Below are 17,318 nucleotides of genomic sequence, written 5' to 3' on the forward strand. Positions count from 1 at the left end.
CCCGATGATGGTGGCCACCGGGCGTACAGCCTTCACACATGCCGCAAAGTCCTTCTGGTCGAAGGCTGAGCCGTCTTCTTTCAGGCTTGGGTAACCCAGGGCGATGTCTGCCGGGTCTAGCTCCGGCAGGAATGCTTTGGCCCGGCTCAGCGCGGCAATTGCTCCGGCTCTTGCGGAGGCTCGACGTAGCTCCTGGATCCGCTGCGGCAGAACAGCGAGCCGGCGCAGGACTTCGGCTAGATGGGTTGGCACCTCGTTGGATAGGGCCACCATAGCTAAGGCGCACTGTGACCTGGTGTAGAGTTGTTCCACCAGGGTGTACATGGCCTTTAACTTGGTGACCACGCTCTGATTGAGGTTGGCACTCCTGGGACCTATTTAATAAAGATCAGATAAGCCGGTGACAAGGATGCATCATAACATATACAGACTTGATGAAAGCCGGCGAGGCGACTTACCGAAGATAGCAGCCACCATTTGGGAAACCTGGCGCTTTAGGCCGGAAAGTTCAGCGGTCTTCTCAGTGAGGGCCTTTTCCGCCTGTTCTGCCCGGGTCACCAGTGCAGCTTTCTCCTCAGCGCAGGCCTTCCGCTCAGCATCAAATTCGGTCTTCAGCTTCTCTTGAGCGGCGATGCTGGAGACAAACTTGGCATTTGCCTTCCGGGTCTCCATCTCTTGTGTCTTTAGCCGGCTCTTGAGATCCGCAAGGTCCGACTCTAATTTCTTGCCAACAGCCTGCATATATTTCCGGGTTATTAACAGTCATTCTATAAGTCCCAAGCGCTTTCCAAGCAAAGACACTTGGCACTTGGGGGCTAATGCATATTGAACGTATCTGTCTACGTACTGCCGGCTTAGTTGAGTAAGCCGAGACCTAAGTCTACAACATATTCAAGTATAAGTTGTTGACTTGGGGGCTAGCATGACAAGGGTCACTATGTAGAAAGTAAGAAGACAGCAGAAGAATACCTCAGATTTTTGTTGGATCTGGTTGACCATGGCGATCTCGGCGTCCCGGCTCTTGTGAACTTGGCTGATGTAGCCTGAGACGAGCTCTCCAATGCTCAAGTCGGTGTAGCTGGAGAGGTCCAAATTCTCCCGGTGGGGTTGCAGCAACTCCCCCTTCGCGGAGCATTTGGCCAGCACGGTCGGCCTCCCCGGCTCAACATACTCCGTCCGGGTAATTACCACGTCCGGGTCGTTAGCTGGTGGGGCTGAGCCGGAGGCCTCCGGGTTAACCGACGCTTCGGTCGTTGTCTTGGTGGTCGGGGCAGGGGCTTCAGGCGCCGTGTCCATGGGAATGGTGGCTTCGGGGGCGGAGGCAGCTGGCGGCTCTTGAGCTGTCGCCTCCGGCTCAGGCAAGTCCGGCACTCCGGCTGACCTGGTCTTCTTTGCTCTTTTGGTGAGCTTTGCCTGGGCACTGAAAAGGCAGAAATGTTAGGCATACAAAGAATAAATACAGACAGATAATGTAAGGAGATTGTTATTACCCGGGTGCAGTCTTGAAGGCCGGCAGACTTGACTGCATGGAGTCACCCGAAGAGGGGGAGGTCTCCTGATAATTGGAGTCAGAAGAGTTGAGTGGCTGACGGATGACACCCGCCAACGGATCAAAAGGGTACAGGTGAGAAAAAACCTCAGTGCGACGCTTCCTTGTTGCGTCGGGTAACCCGGCGGAGAGGTCGGTGTCCTTGCGGGCCCGGGTGTGACGCCGGCTTTCGTGAACCTGCTGCTTCAAAAGAAATTGAGGGTCTTGATGAGCTAATGGATGAGAAAAGCTTACTTTCCGGGTTACTCTTCGGACTTTCAGCTGTTGCAAAGGCTCCGAGTCGGAGGAAAGTGATGTTACCTCTTCAACCACCGGGTTACTGGCGCCGGTGTCATCCTGTCAATAAGCAAAATGTTGATAAGGCGGACAGCAGCAAACAACAAATATGGCAAGAGTTTAAAGGTTTAAGGGTTACCTCTGACTCGGAGTTGTCGCTTAATTGCAGCAGCTCCGAAGCAGTGGGTCTGCTTCCCTTTTTGCGAGGGGCGGCTTTCTTGGCGGCTTTCTTCGCCTTCCTGGCCTTCTTGGCCGCCTCATGGTCATACTTGACCCGCCAGAATTTATCATCAGCCTGAGAAATACAGTAATGAACTCTTAAAATGGTTCAGAGCAAGGTGACATGTAAAAGAAGTTGAAAGGTTAAAGTCAGCGGCTTACCGCTGGGGCTGGATTGGTCTTGCAGAACGGGGCTAGCCCGGTCCTTCCACAGTCTGCCAGGCTCTCATTTAACAGAGCCTTGGTCTCTTCTTCAGCAACGTCTTCTGGAAGATCATTGCGACTGTGCCTCTGCGGGTCATCCTTTCGCCCGGTGTACTCACACATTAAGCCGGGGCGGCGGCTCAATGGGATCACCCGCCATGAGATCCAGACCCGGACCAGGTCAATTCCGTTCAGACCGTTGCCTAGCAGGGCCTTGATCTTATTGATTGTCGGAAGCAGAGGCTGGCGTTCCGCGGCAGTCAGTTTGTCGGATAGCGGGTGAGTCGGCTCTAGGCGTGTTGGGCGAAAGCCGGGCAGCGGATTCTCATCAGCCGGGGACGTATCTTGGCAGTAGAACCAAGTCATATTCCAGTCCTTAGGGTGGCTCGGCGGTCTGCGTAAGGGAACAGACAGTCCCTACGCCGCTGGATGGAGATGCCGCCTAATTCCAGACTTGGCCCGTTGGCACACTCATTTTGGCGGTTTAAATAAAACAGCTCTCTGAAGAGCAGCAGACTCGGCTCTTCTCCAAGATACACTTCGCAAAAGACTTGGAAGTTGCAGATGTTGGATATGGAGTTGGGTCCTATATCCTGAGGCCGAAGGTCAAAGAAGTTGAGCACGTCCCGGAAGAATTTTGAGCCGGGCGGTGCGAAGCCCCGGCTCATATGGTCTGCAAAGATCACTACCTCCCCGTCCCTCGGCTGTGGTCTTTCTTCGGACGGATCAGGGGCACGGTAGGACATCACTTCCTTCTTGGGCAGATACCCGGACTTAACGAAGTTGGCTAGGGTCTCGTCAGTGACGTTGGATCTCATCCAGTTGCAAGTGATGGGAGCCTTGGGAGGCATGGTGAAGGTTGGTGGTCTATGTTAAAGAGAAAAGTATCCGGATTAATTATAAGCCAGAGATTTACTGTTCAAACTAAGGTGGCGGCTTATGAAGGGGACTAATGATATATATTCAGATACGGTGGGTTATCTAAGCCGTAGGGGCATTTCAGAATAAGTTGGTCATCTACGGCTTACCGCAGTTAAGCTGGAGGATTCTACAGAGCATGGTTCTCTTTAAACCGGAAAGTTCTACGGCGTGTGTTTTCTTTAAGTCGGAAATATAAGCCGCCAAGATTCAAGGGCTGCAGTTTTTACTAAGTGCGGTAAAACAGATTTCACATATTGTAGTAACTTTTTTGGATCAAAATGGTCGGGTGAAATGAAAATTTTCTAGACCTAAAAACAGAGGCAGGAGAAGTTCTTGAGGTGGAACATGGTTCTTATGCAGTAAAAAGAGGGTTTTTTGCAGGTGAAATGGATCTCAAACATCTACCGCACTAACTCTATGTGAGGTTAAAGATCAACCGAGTGCGGTGACTACAAGAGCTACTGAGGTTTGCGGCAATGGTGATGAATGCGAAGAACATAAGATGAACCCTACAGTAGATCTATCTGACAGGGCAAAGGAGACTCACCGGAGTTGGAAAGAGCGGAGGTCGCTGCCGTGAATCTGGTCCGAATCAGGGTGATGCAGCGGCCGGGTTGATGAAGACCAGGGGCGCGACAACGGCGGCAGTGGCGGAGCTCGGGCAGAGGGGCGACGGCGCGAGGAGGAAGAAGGAGAGCGTGAGAAGAAAGCGTTGGGCCGGCCTATTTATAAGGCAGAGTCATAAGTGGGCGCGAGATTCAAGGAGACCACGGCGTGGTTATCTCCCCCTCACGGCGCCTCGATTTTTGGAATGACAGTAAAAGCAAAGATCCGTTGCGGATCTGGCGGAGTAAAAAACGGACTTAATGGAGGATGACGTCACGGCGGATTATCCGGAGTCCTGAGGATGACGTCACTCCGGGTTATGGCCTTCACATGAATGGTAAGCCGGAGATTTTCTCTGTCGGCAGAGTTGAAGATTGACACGAGCCGGCTCAAGTCAATCTGGGGCCTAATGTTGAGGATATAGACCTTGGATTCACCCGCCAGGAGGGCCGGGTTACTCTAAGGGTCATTGCCAGAAGCCCGGAGCTAAGTTTCAAGATGATGGGCCAGAGATGGGCTGAGACCCGGATATGGCTTAAAGCCCGTAGTTACAATCATTGTTATAATAGACTTGTAGTGTAAGGCAAGTATTATTTAGAGTCCGAGTCGGACGCTCTTATGAGCCGGCCGGGTCTCTAAGGGCTGCTGGGCGTCGGCCTCCCTATATAAAGGGAGGACCCAGCAGCGGTTTAAGGGCGACAACAATCTCATCGAGAGCCGGGCATAGCTGTTTAGCTCCCTGGCGATCGTAACCCTAATCAATAACACCTCAAACTGGACGTAGGCTTTTACCTTCACCGTAAGGGGCCGAACCAGTATAAATCCTCGTGTTCCTTGTCCCGCATAACCCCTCCAAGCTTCCTAGTTGCGATGGCTCCACGACTAAGTCCTAGCTTGAGGACATCTGCCGTGACAATTCCACGACACAACCTTTCCAACGCGGACCCCCTCTTAATAGTACGGCTTCCCTACGACTCAATACCACCAAAAAGAACCGAAGAGAAACGCTGTCTTCTATAGCCTTCGAGGGGAACCCAATCATCTTGTGCCTAGTCAATATATCTGAAATATTCGATGCACATGATTAGTCCGCAAAAGCATTGTCTTCAATCACCAAAACCAACTAAGGGATAAAAATGCCCTTACAATCTCCCCCTTTTTGGTGGATTGATGACAACACGGGATTTGCACGAGGGTATAACGCAAAGAGCAAGGGCAAACCCCAAGTCTCTAAAATATAGACGGGCTCCCCCTAGATGTGTGCTATATCGACGAGTGCTTTGGACTGCACGACAGACATACTAGGATCAACACTCCCCCTATATTTTATAGACATGGCAAATATTGCAATAAGGCTAAAGCTAAGCAAGATAGACATGAGCATAATGTAATAAGCACAAGATAGAATAAGCTCACTACAGTATGATAGAGTGCATATGTCTTACACCATATGATAGAAGGTCTCACGAGCACAAATCAAAGCAAACCAAAGCAAACGAAATAAACAAAGTTCAACTGACCCACACACGACACAACTCGCAAATCCTACACTCTCTCCCCCTTTGGCATCGAGACGCCAAAAAGGCAGAGAGGACACCTACAGCAATAGTGGTGGCTCAAGCGGAGTAGTCACTTGCACGCTCCTCGTCAGACTCTGCAGCTGGAACGGACTCCTCCTCAGACTCGGTCCACCGATAACCCTGTTTGTGCATCCATTCTGCCTCTGGGGTGGTGTTCACCTCTGACCCGCTAGAAATGTTCTCGCCAAAGGTCCTGAAAATCCGCTTGTCGCGGCGGCGAGTCTCCTTGGAAGCCACATGGGTCTTGTTGAGAATATAGACCTTAGAGTCACCCGCCAGGAGAGGCCGGGTTACTCGTACGGTTGTTATCAGAAGCCCGGAGCCAAGTCTCAAGATGATGGGCCAGAGATGGGCTGAGACCCGGATATGGCTTAAGGCCCGTAGTTACAATCATTGTTATAGTAAACTTGTAGCGTAAGGCATGCATAGTTTAGAGTCCGAGCCGGACACTCTTATGAGCCGGCCGGGACTCTAAGGGCTGCTGGGTGCCAGCCTCCCTATATAAAGGGACGACCCGGCAGCGGTTTAAGGGCGACAACAATCTCATCAAGAGCCGGGGATGGATTTTTAACTCCTGGCGATCGTAACCCTAATCAATATCACCCCAAACTGGACGTAGGCTTTACCTTCACCGTAAGGGGCCGAACCAGTATAAACCCTCGTGTTCCTTGTCCCGCATAACCCCTTCAAGCTTCCTAGTTGCGATGGCTCCACGACTAAGTCCTAGCTCAAGGACATCTGCCGTGACAATTCCACGACAGTTGGCGCCCACCGTGGGGCCAGCGCACGGTGGATTTGAGTTCTTGAAGGGCAGCTTCGAAGGGCTCAAGGGATACGCCGTGGGCCGGATGACCAAAAGTCGTCGCGGCAAGCTCTACATCGACGATGCGGACTGGGGTCCCGACGCCGGCTCAATTGAGTAAGGGTACCGGGTCCCCTTTGGCGGGATTCATGTCTTCATTGGCAAGATTGGTGAGCCGGGCCCCGAGCCGGATTTCTGCGCCGATCTCATCGAAACGGCTCAGCGCGCACGACCCGCCTGGGCCCGGCCCGCCTTAAGGCGCGCTTTTGTGGGATGCATCCATGGAAGGCCCTCTGATCCATCTGGATCTGGAGATGAGGCGGCCGCCGGCTCTGACGGCGAGTCGGCCACCGATGAGTCAAACTCGTTGTACCGACTTCAAGATGGCAGGTTCATGGGTTGTTCCGATGGCGACAGTATTCCGGACTTTTTTGAGCCGCCAAGTCAGGTTGGAGTTTTTATGGCTGGGGCGCAGCCTGTTCAGAACCCCGCTGCTGGATCGGGAAACCCGGTGCCTTCTCCGGCTCAAGTGCTGATGGATCTCACGGACAAGATGACGGCCCTGTTAACCGCCGCGGTTGACCCGGTGAATCAAGCTCAGCATGATGCAGAGGTGGCACAGTTAAAATTGGATTTGATAAAAGCTAAGGAGGATCTTGCAGCGGAGGGGATCAGGCTGGCTGCGGAGCGGGCGGCCCTCGACGCCCGGACTCAGCTGATTCAGGCGCAGTCCTTCCAACTCACAATGGATCAGAACGCGGCCAACGAGGTCATGAGAAGGAGGCATCAGAAGGCCCAGTCTCGACTCCCACCGGTTTACGATCCACGCAATCTCTTCAACACACCGGGTGCAGGGTCTAGTAGCCCGCCAGGGGTCATTGCACCCAGGTCTGGACCCCTCATTCAGCCACGAGTGATGGGGCCTCCCCAGGTGCCCCCTGCCCCGCCTCAGTATGTGCCAATACCCCCGGGTCATTATGATAACCCGCTTGAGAACATGGTGGCTGCGGCAGCACGACTGGCGGCTCTCCCCATTGACGGCGACTCTCCGGCGGCCATCGAAACCCGCCGGGTTAGGGAACTCCTGCAGACGGCACTGGCGCAGCAAGAGGCGTACTCTTACAGCCGGGACAGGATCCACTTGACCCCCCGTCCAGGCCAGAGCCCGAGTTACAGCCGGCACATGGTCTCAGCAACCGGCTCAAGTAATGTCCGACGCCGTGACCCGCCTCCTGGCCATGGCCCGGCTCATAATGGAGCCTTCTACGCAGCAGACCAAGCGCGGCAAGAGGCGAAGCAGGTGCCTCAATTGACGGCTTACCAGACCCCCCCGGCTTATCCGACGACGTCCGTTGATGTGGGTATTTCTACCAGGACTGGTGGTGTCCCTTGTTTGGTGCCGGCCATCCGTAATGAACGTCTACCTAAGGACTTCAAGGGCCCTAGGAAGGTGCCTAACTATACAGTGGACTTACAGCCTGCAGCCTGGATTGAGAGTTATGAGATGGCTATGGAATTGCTGGAGGTCAGTGAGGCGGCCATGGCCAAATATTTCACCATGATGTTAGATGGAACTGCCCGCACGTGGTTGAAAGGGTTACCGCCGAACTCCATTGGGTCTTGGGATGAGCTGAAAGCCCGGTTCATTCAAAACTTCAAAGATACCTACAGGCAGTCTATGTCAATTGTGGATCTGACTAACTGTAAGCAGCAGGAGGGTGAATCCACGACCCATTGGGTTCGCCGGGTCAAGGAGATCATACATTCATCAGATAAGATGGATGCCGGCTCTGCAGTCTTAATGTTGGAACAGAACTGTCGCTTTGTGCCTCTTAAGATGAAACTTGGGCGGCTTAAACGCGACTGCACCGATATGGGTACCCTAATGGCGGCTCTTGTCAAGTACGCCGATTCTGATGGTACCAAGGATCCCCCTTCAGACGATGAAAGGACTAGGAAGGGAAAGAAGAGCGGCCATGGCAAGGGTCCTCAGTTTAACCCGGGGAACCAAGGAGGAGGCAAGCGTAAGGCCGATGGCAGCCTAGAGTTTGTAGCCAAGGCCAACTCCCAAGGTAGTAACCCGCGACGCAAGGGGAGGCCCCCTCCCCGAGGCGGCGGGTCAGGTCCAACGCTGGAGCAGCTGTTGAATGAACCTTGTCCAAGGCATGGCTCTAGAGAGAAGCCAGCGACTCATCTGTGGAAGGATTGCGCGATCATGAAGGCCTTTAAGAGCTACAATGGCCCGGGCGGCGGCTCAGGCGCCGGCGGTTTTCATGGCCCGGGCGGCGGCTCAAATTCCGGTCCTCAGAACGGTCAAGGGGGCTTTAATCAACAGCCTGGTCAGGGTCATCAACAGCAACAGGGGTGTTATCAGACCAACCCAAAGCAGCTTAGCGGTGGACAGTATCATGTGTTCACCACTAGTTTGTGCAAACGAGATCAAAAGCTTCACAAGAGGGCTGTAAATGCTGTTGAGCCGGCGGTTCCACGCTACTTGCGGTGGTCTGAGCAGCCTATAGTGTGGAGTAGGGAGGATCACCCTCCACGGGTGGATAACCTGGGCCACTTGGCCTTAGTGGTGGCTCCTCAGGTGGGAGGTTATAAGTTCACAAAGGTACTCATGGATGGAGGCAGCAGCATCAACATCCTCTATTATGAGACTTTTCGCCGTATGGGGCTGGTTGATAAAAACCTCAGCCAGTCAAACACTATCTTCCACGGTGTGGTACCTGGTAAGTCGGCTTATCCAGTCGGCAAGATCGAGTTAGAAGTGGCTTTTGGTGATGAGAACAACTACAGGGTGGAGAAGTTGACCTTTGAGGTGGTCAAGATAAGAAGTCCATACCATGCTATATTTGGACGGCCGGCTTACGCCAAGTTCATGGCACGGCCGTGTTATGTGTATTTACAGCTCAAGATGCCGGGTCACAATGGGACCATCACGGTTCACGGCAGCCGGAAAGTGGCCCTCGAGTGTGAGGAAGGTGATGCAGCTTACGCAGAGTCTGTTTGTGCAACAGAGGAGTTGAAGTTTTACAAAGACAATGTTGACCCAACAGACATGACCTCTCTAAAGAAGCCGACTATGGAGACTGAGACGGCGATGAAATTTAAGTCGGCAGATGAAACTAAGCTTGTTGACTTCATTCCAGGAGATTCATCTCAGCAGTTTAGCATCAGTGCCAATCTGGATCCAAAATAGGAAAGCGCGCTCATCGAGTTCATCCGTGGGAATAGGGACATCTTTGCATGGAAGCCTTCTGACATGCCAGGTGTACCTAGAGAACTCGCTGAGCATACTCTCAATATTGATCCAAAATTTAAGCCGGTCAGACAGTTCCTTCGATGGTTTAACGAGGAGAGGCGGAAAGCCATTGGTGAAGAAGTGGCCCGGCTCTTGGCGGCCGGGTTTATTGTTGAAGTTTTTCACCCAGAATGGTTGGCTAACCCAGTGCTCGTCCTCAAGAAGAACGGCACCTGGCGGATGTGTGTGGACTACACGGACTTGAACAAGGCGTGTCCGGCTGATCCTTTTGCTCTCCCCCGTATTGATCAAATCATTGATGCTACGACAGGTTGTGCACGCTTAAGTTTCTTGGATGCCTATTCCGGGTATCATCAGATTAAGATGGCAGCTAAGGACCAGGAGAAGACGGCGTTCATCACTCCCTTTGGAGCCTTCTGCTATGTGTCTATGCCCTTTGGACTCAAGTGTGCACAGGCGACTTACCAGCGTTGTGTACAGAATTGTCTTCATAAACAGATCGGGCGCAATGTTCACGCTTACGTGGATGATATTGTGGTGAAATTCATCAAGGAGGAAACCCTGATAGATGACTTAAGGGAAACCTTCGATAATCTCCGGGTCTATAAGATGATGCTTAACCCGGCCAAGTGTGTTTTTGGTGTTCCTGCAGGCAAACTATTGGGCTTCTTGTTTTCTGACAGAGGCATTGAGGCTAACCCGGAGAAGATCAAGGCCATCACCTCCCTAGCCAAACCGGCGTGTATAAACGACGTTCATCGTTTGGCGGGTCGCATCGCTGCTTTAAGCCGGTTTATAAGCCGTTTGGGTGAGAAGGCTATGCCCTTATATCAGTTGATGAAGAAAACTGATAACTTTGTCTGGAATGATGCAGCTAATACCGCTTTTGAGGATTTGAAAAAGCAGCTGGCAGAGCCCCCAGTCCTTGCTGCTCCGGTTGATAAGGAACCCTTGCTACTGTATGTGGCGGCAAACGCGTGAGCTGTCAGCGTGGCTATTGTGGTGGAGCGCAAGAAGGCGGGTAAGGAGCATCCGGTTCAGCGGCCGGTTTATTATGTCAGCGAGGTGCTCATTGAGTCCAGACAGCGGTACCCGCACTGGCAGAAGCTCATATATGGTGTGTTCATGGCAAGCCGGAAGCTTAAGCATTATTTTCAGGGTCATCCCATCACTGTGGTCAGTTCTGCCCCTCTTGGCGATATGTTCAAAACAGAGAGGCCACAGGGAGAATTGCTAAGTGGGCTATAGAACTTGGACCTCATGGCCTCAGATATGTGCCACGTACTGCTGTTAAATCTCAGGCTTTGGTGGATTTCATCAACGATTGAATAGAGTCACAAGTGCCTGAGCAAAAACCGGATAACACTTATTGGACTATCCACTTTGATGGGTCCAGGCAGCTGGAGGGCTCGGGGGCTGGTGTTGTATTGGCTTCCCCTAAAGGTGACAAGTTCCATTATGTGCTACGGTTGATGTTTCCTTGCACTAACAATGCAGCTGAATACGAGGCTTTGCTCCACGGTCTTCGGGTGGCTAAGGAGATGAGCTTAAGCCGGGTAAGGTGCTTTGGTAACTCAGACTTGGTGGCTCAACAAGAATCAGGCACCTGGGATTCTAAAGATCCTCTCATGGCGGCTTATCGCCGTGAGGTTGATGCCATTGCCGGGCACTTTCAAGGATACCAAGTGGAGCACATTGATCGCAGGAAGAACGAGGCGGCTGATGCTTTAAGCCGGCTAGGTTCTTAGCGAAAACCGGTGCCGCCTAACACTTTCTTGGATGTCCTGTATAACCCTTCGGTTAGGTTGCCTACAGAGGAGGATTTGGCTATCCCTGACCCGGAGGCACGACTGGTGGCGGCTCTTCATGTCATACCAGACTGGACAATGCCATATCTAGCTTATATAACCCGGGGAGAGTTGCCTGAGGATGAAACTCTGGCCAGGCAAATATCCCGGCGGGCTAAGTCAATGATTGTTATCGACGGCGAGTTGCATCATCGCAGTGTTTCAGGGGCATTTCAGCGTTGTATCTCCCCTGAGGAAGGTCAAGAGATCTTGCGCGAGATCCATGAAGGGGATTGTGGCCATAATGCCGGCTCAAAATCCCTTGTGGCCAAAGCTTTCCGTCATGGTTTTTATTGGCTGACGGCTCACGCTGATGCAGAGGACTTGGTCAGTAAATGTGATGGTTGCCAAAGGTTCTCACGACGGGCTCATGTGCGGGCTCAGGAGTTGAGGATGATCCCAATCACTTGGACCTTTGCGGTCTGGGGGCTTGATATGGTTGGGCCTTTTAAATGGTCCAAGGATAAGAAGACCCACCTCTTGGTGGCAGTTGACAAATTCACGAAGTGGGTGGAGGCTGAGCCAGTTGGCAAGTGCGATGCAGCCACGGCAGTTCAATTTATGAAAAAGGTGATTTTCCGCTTCGGCTTTCCGCATAGCATCATAACTGACAATGGCACCAATCTATCCAAAGGCGCTATGGAAGAGTTTTGTCAACGAGAGCATATCCGACTTGATGTTTCTTCAGTGGCTCATCCCCAATCCAATGGTCAAGCTGAGAGAGCTAACCAGGAGATTCTGAAGGGCATCAAGCCCCGGCTTTTGGTCCCTTTGCAATGGACGCCGGGTTGTTGGGTGGAGGAGTTGTCCTCCGTCTTATGGAGCATCAACACTACTCCTAACAGGTCTACAGGCTTCACGCCTTTCTTCATGGTTTATGGAGCAGAAGCAGTCCTCCCCAGCGACATCCGTCACGATTCACCTCGCGTGGCGGCTTATGTTGAGACGGATAATGAACAGGCGCACCAAGATGCTCTGGACTTGTTGGACGAACAGCGTGTGTGACACCCCAAAATTTTGGCCTCGTTTTATTTATTAAAATGTTGCCAGGAAGTAAAACTTTTCCAATTGTCAAGTTTTACCTTTTGTGATTTTGGATTTTTGCCTCTAGTGGGAGAAACCTTCAAAGGTATTGTTGGACTTGATTTCTCTCTATAATAAAACCATTATTTATCAGTGGATTTAAATGTTGCAAGATTTATTTATTCAAAAAGCTTTCTTTCTTTAAAATGATTTCCTTTTGCATTTGGGGCCTATTTGCACTACAACCATTTGATAAATGCTCCTAAAAATTCCACCAAAATTTGGGGATGTCATGTGATGTTTCCACATCACTTTTATGCAAAGATACCTTCTGGCCATTGGAGACTTTGAGCTCTACACCAATTTTTCCAATCTGGTCCAGTAGGCACTTTTGCATTGCAACCCATTTAAATATTTCTTCAAAAATTCTTCCAAGTGTTTGGAGATGACAGTGGATGCATACAATTCATCTTCAAGCAAAAACCCAATGATGTTCTTTGGAAAATTTGAGTGGATCAACCTCTTCTGCTTTCTGGTCCAAATTGGTGATTTGTACTGCAACCATATTTTTCCTTGCTCTAGTGACCCTGAGCTTTTTCCTACTTGCAGCCCTCCCTACCAAACTCTTAAGTCCAGGAGATTGGGCTCATTGGAGGTTTTGAAGTGCATGTTCTAAACCCCTTTTCTTTCTGCCCAAAACTGGAGTTTTGCAAAACTTGCACTATCAACTTTCTGTTTTTGCCAAACTAATCTCACCACCATCTCCTGTATCTAAAGAGACACTGATCTGGAGACTTTGGCCACTCCAAGAGTTGCCTAAGTGCACTTGACATTCTGTCGAACACCTGGGATGCACAGTCAGTTTTGGCAAGCTCTCTGGTTTGCATTGTGGACTTGAACCCCTGGCCTATCAACCTTGTCCACAGAGTGCCTAGCCACCCCTACCCTTGATCTGTGCTTTGCCAGCTCCACCCTCGCGCTCTAGACCATGCTGGCATTCCGTCGAGCACCTGCCGTGCGTGCTCTGGGCGCGCCCAGAGCGCACGTTTTGCACGCGCGCGCACTACGCCGACACGCCGCACTGCCGCGCTCGACGCGACCCGACCCTGGCTCCCTCTGCATCGCTGAGCCACGAACTAGCCGCCCCCCTGCTCCACGATCCCTCTGGCGTCCTGCTGCACCGCTGGCCGCGCCCTTGGCGGCACGCCGGCGTCGGCAGCGGATTCCTCCGCGGACGGCGCCGCCCAAGCCACCAGCGCACGACAGCTGCCCCGGAGCACAGGCCGTGCTTATCCCCCCGCTCGTCGGAACGCGTTCGTCGCCGCCACGATGCCCTGCAACTACAGGAAAGCGGTCACCGGCGATCTTATCTGCTGCCACCGCGGAGCCAGCCTCGTCACGCTATATAAAGGGTCGCCGCGCCCCTCCGAGCACTCACGCGACATCAGACTTCCCCCGTAGAGCTCCCCGCGCAGTAGATCGGCCTGTAGTGGCCATCCTCCCCAACTCCGGCCAGCTCGGCCGCCGCTAAGCCCCAGCGCGATTCGTCGCCGCCGGCCACCCTTTTGCCAATCCAGCGCCACCAGAAACTTCCCCGAAGTCTTGCGGAGCTGCCCAGCTACCCAACTGCGGTCGGAGACCACCGGAGCACCTAAGTCACTTCACCACCGTAGCCTCCCTCCGCCGCGAAGCTCGCCGCCGGCGATTCCTGCCACCTTCTCCGACCCAGCAACCACCCCGAGGACCGCCTCGGTCTAGCCGTTCCATCCCCGCCCGCAGATGCCCTCGAGGAGCCGCCGTCCGTCGCCGGCGATCGCCGGAGCCCCGCTTCCGTCGGGCAGAAGAGAAGAGAAGGAGGGAAGGAACGGTCAAACCTGACCAGTGGGCCCTCTGGACCCACTGTCAGCGACCCGCGCAGCGCCCTCTCTCTGTTTAAGTGGAGGCGCAAAACCCCGAGTGCGTTTTCCCTGCTGCGTAAGCGTATTACTGCTGAAGCGTTTTCCTTTTTTCTGGTTTTATTTAAAAACAGATTTGACCAAACTTTGACTGGCTATAACTTTTAAAATAAAACTCCAAATGAGTTGATTCTTTTTCCTACCTCTCTCAAATTTCATCTAGTTTATTTTAAGATTTATTTCAAAAATATTTGAGACAGGTTTTGGTACTGTGTTTGAAATATTTGTATTTGTGTATTTTGCAAAATAGGATTTTTGGAGGAAAAGGAAAGCTTCCAATAAGTGCATCCTTTGCATACTCTTGAAGGCAAGCATTTCTGAACTCTGGCATAATATTTATTGTGGTGTTTGGATACGATCACAGCACCTTTTGTCTTGGAGTATAAGTGACAGTTTATGTATCGATGTAGTCTCGTGCATGAGTGCACTTTGGAGTTGTTTGTTGCCAGCAATGGATACCCTGAGGATTTGGATCGCCCTCGTGAGCTTCTCTTGCACACCGGTAGGAAGCGGGAAAGTCGTGGTCTTGGGTAGACACGAGCTTGTCCCTAATCCCTCGTTGTGACGAGTATGCCCGGCATAGCATGGTGAGGCTCGAGGAGTGGTGATTTATTTCACTAGTGGTAATATTGTTGGTGGATACTTGGATCACCTGAGTCGGTTGTAGACCGTGTCTTGTTCAGTAGCTTCCTTTTGTCGGTACCACCACTTGTCCCTGCATGGGACAGGGTATGGTTCAGTAGGTTGTCAACCCCTTTCCAAAGCACACACCGTACAGAGAGGCCGTGATGAAGGTCCCGTGGCCACGGATTAAAGCCTGTCATTGGGTCCGGGGGCATGGGTGTTTTCGGTTGTAGCCGAAGGGGATAGCTTCCCCAGTTTGCGCGCGGTATAAATTTTGTGATCCCATGCTACGTCGAGGTTGTAGCCTCCCCACTTAGAGTTTTGCTTGGCAGGTGTCGTGGGTGATTCCAGGCACTAGTGAGTTAAGCTGGTGTGTGCAGGTCAGGCGTGTTTTCAATCAAAAGACCGTAGACGGAATTAGTCCCGAGGGACCGAGTAATCCCGTTACTCGTGGAAAATGGTACTCCCTCTGCAGAGGATACATCCTGTTGGATAGTCATGTTCTTGAGTATAGGACCACAATCTGGGTTAAATCTTGATAACGGTATTCGGATGGAGAACGATTTAACTAGAACTCTGTAACGGTATTCGGATGGAGAACGATTTAACTAGAACTCTGTAACGGTATTCGGATGGAGAACGGTTTAACTAGAGCTCAGTAACGGTATTCGGATGGAGATACGACTTGACTGAATTATCGGTTTTTCGGATGGAGAAACGACTGTACTAAATATTGTTTATGATTATGGCACCTTTGGATTATGATCTTTATTACTATGGACTAACCATTTATTTTATGTATATTATTGAGTATCCCTGGGACGGTTCTACCTCCTGGATGTTCACTGTGATTATTCTCTTATAAGCCCTTTAAGTGGTGTCGCCCCGACGCCCGACTGCGGCATTATTATTTCTGCATTTTCCGCTCGAGGAGTCATTCAGACACTCGTTTGGCACCAGTATTATTATTTCTGCATTGTCCGCTCGAGGAGTCATTCAGACACTCGTTTACTATTCTGCATTTTCCGCTCGAGGAGTCATTCAGACACTCGTTTGGCACCAGCATTACTATTCTGCATTTTTCGCTTGAGGAGTCATTCAGACACTCGTTTGGCACCCAGTATTTTATTTTGGTATATTTTTATCCATATGTGTGCATCATGGTTTCTCGTATATTTTCGTGACGGATGTATGATCGTCTATTAAATCTGGAGTATGTTGGATATATTATACCCGTGTTCTTAATGTTTGCGAGTACATTCAAACGTACTCACTGGCTTGTCCCTGGCTATTGTCTTGGCCAGATTGCCTTGCGTGGAGGTATGCATCGCGGTGACAACCTCGGAGCCTACGTGTTGACATTTGCAGCCTCGCGAAGATAGGAGTTATCCTGGTCAGCTGTTCTTGTGGGAAATGGAGTCCCATAGGCGCAGATGTTTCCAACCGCTTCCGCCCTCAACTATTAGAAACCAAGTGTTGTACTCCCAGGCCTAAATGGTCTTGTACTACATATTTTTGTTCCTTGCTTGGAATTCTTATATCAAGTTGGTACCTCATCAGCTAACAGTAATCCTGGGGCTGGTGAGCACACAGGCCGTTTTTCTGGGAATTTATATCCCAAAATCCGGTCATGATAGCGTGATGTGGCCGCAGCCCGTTCAGCGATTTACCAACAAGACCTGCGCCATTATCATAGCCGCCGGGTCAAATCCCGGGTCTTCCAGGAAGGCGACCTTGTGCTCCGGCTCATCCAGGATCAAACAGATGCACACAAGTTATCCGCACCTTGGGAAGGGCCCTTTGTGGTCAGCAAGAACTTGCACAACGGGTCATATTACCTCATTGATATTCGGGAGCATAAAGATTCGCGTAAATCTGAGGAGGAGACCCGTCGGCCGTGGAACATAGCTCAGCTTCGGCCTTACTACACTTGAGCTACCGGCTCTCGTGGTGTACATATTTATCTCAGACATGTATATATTATGATAAGCAATAAAGCAGGACCTCTGTCCTTTTTTCCTCCAAATAAGCGTGTGTTGTTTTTTACATGCTGACTTAAAGGAGGATCCGGCTTATGATCGTATTCGAGTCTAGCCGTAATCAGTAAGGTCACTTGGGGGCTTCCTGTTCAAACATGGGTCGTATTCGAACCAAAGAGAACATAGCTGTCGATACCCACTTGATTGGCAAAGTGCCGAGCTCATTGGGAAGTTGCCTTTGGTCATATTTGAATCACAGTTTAACCCCTCTGAGAACCGACGTGGATCGTATTCGAATCAACGTCGTTAAACAATTTTATGAATCATTTGGGGCTTCCTGTTCAAACATGGGTCGTATTCGAACCAAAGAGAACATAGCTGTCGGTACCCTTTTGATTGGCATCGCCACACCCACTGGGGGCTATATGATCGTATCCAAATCTTAGCTTAACCCCTTGGGGCCGGGTC

The sequence above is a fragment of the Triticum aestivum genome, chromosome 6D (genome assembly GCF_018294505.1).
Source record: "Triticum aestivum cultivar Chinese Spring chromosome 6D, IWGSC CS RefSeq v2.1, whole genome shotgun sequence".
Lineage (NCBI taxonomy): Eukaryota > Viridiplantae > Streptophyta > Magnoliopsida > Poales > Poaceae > Triticum > Triticum aestivum.